This window comes from Chaetura pelagica, unplaced genomic scaffold (genome assembly GCF_000747805.2).
Source record: "Chaetura pelagica isolate M959 unplaced genomic scaffold, ChaPel_1.0 scaffold591, whole genome shotgun sequence".
Taxonomy (NCBI): Eukaryota; Metazoa; Chordata; class Aves; order Apodiformes; family Apodidae; genus Chaetura; species Chaetura pelagica.
Window position 1 is genome coordinate 377,241 of NW_009951959.1, and position 675 is coordinate 377,915.

Consider the following 675-nt stretch of genomic DNA (forward strand, 5'->3'; position numbering starts at 1 on the left):
GGGCGGGAGCAACGAGCGGTGCTGCCCGGGGCGGTTCGGTGCTCCTCGAGGTTCTTCCCCAAGCGGAGCTGTCTCCTTGCCCTGCGGCATCCTCTGCTTCCCCCTGCCCCCAAGGCCTCCCTGTCTCCTGGCCTGTCCCGCACAAGTGGGTGCATTTGGACACACTGGAGTTATCCTCAGGGGCCACTCTCGGCTCCCAGCCCGTCTTTCCCCAGATATCTACACGAACAGGCCTCCAGCTGTGCCGGTGAAGCCTTGGGGTGTCCTGCAGGTGCCCCAGCAGCGAGGGCTTTGCTGGTGAACTGGGAACAGCTGCATCACCAGCCCTGCTCCGTCCTGGGCGGCTCGAACCACCCTCGGGTCACCTTCAAGCCTGCTCTTCGCTGAAGGAACGAGCACAGTTTGCTTTGCCCTTCCTTGTCTTTGGCCCAGTATGGGTGGTACCTCATGTGTCCTGACATCTAATTGCCGGGTGTTTTTTAATTTTCATCCCCGGGAGAGATGTCACTGGGATGAAAATAACTTGCAATTAGAGCATTAATTCAAGCAGCGCTCCTGAGGTAAGCCCGGTCTGAGGACCCTGTTATTAAGTGGGTATTTGGGGTAAGGAAGAAGGACAATGTTACGTCCGGGGCGGGTCCTGCGGGCGGGCGGGTCCTGCGGCCCCCGCCCCTG